We start from the raw sequence: 687 nt of genomic DNA on the forward strand, positions 1-687 counted from the left end.
CCTACCCAACCTCAAGAAAAATTGAAAACATAAATCACAATAATACAACTAAGTACCTGCTATGTAATTAGGATTATTTTCAAAATATAAAAATGTAAATTCAGAATATAAAGAAAATAATAATATAATAATATTATATTTAATATTTGGAGTGGGTTATTTCGACTGCTAAACGGCCGTCCGCGATGGAACGGTATCGGCGTGTATTATTATAGTATACTATTATTATAGTGGCAGTACTGCAGTTGTGCACACAGTCGTTGTGCACATTTGTACAGTGTAAAAATTAAAGCAAGTCGAAACACGCAGCCCGCGTTATAATGGAATTGGTGTGCACATTTGTTTGTGTGCACATGGCCAATTAAATTGTTTTCAGCGAATTATTTTCGACGTCGCGTCGCAGCAGCGTCGTTGCGCGTCGGCATCGGCATTATTATGTTATTAAAGTTTATTTTTACTCTCGTAGTCTCGTTTATTTATTATATTCCGATTATCAGCTGATAGTAGTCGATCATTATCGGAAATTCAAAACATTAATCGTGACAAATGACAATCGTATTTCTGTTTTTCATCGACGACCGACATTAACGTATATTAATATTATATTATTATTATTTATTCGTGTATTTTTTTTGGATGTGCACTACTTCATAAAAAACCCACGAGCCACCACTGAATTGGGGGGGG

The sequence above is a fragment of the Acyrthosiphon pisum genome, chromosome A2, assembly GCF_005508785.2.
Source record: "Acyrthosiphon pisum isolate AL4f chromosome A2, pea_aphid_22Mar2018_4r6ur, whole genome shotgun sequence".
Classification (NCBI taxonomy): Eukaryota; Metazoa; Arthropoda; class Insecta; order Hemiptera; family Aphididae; genus Acyrthosiphon; species Acyrthosiphon pisum.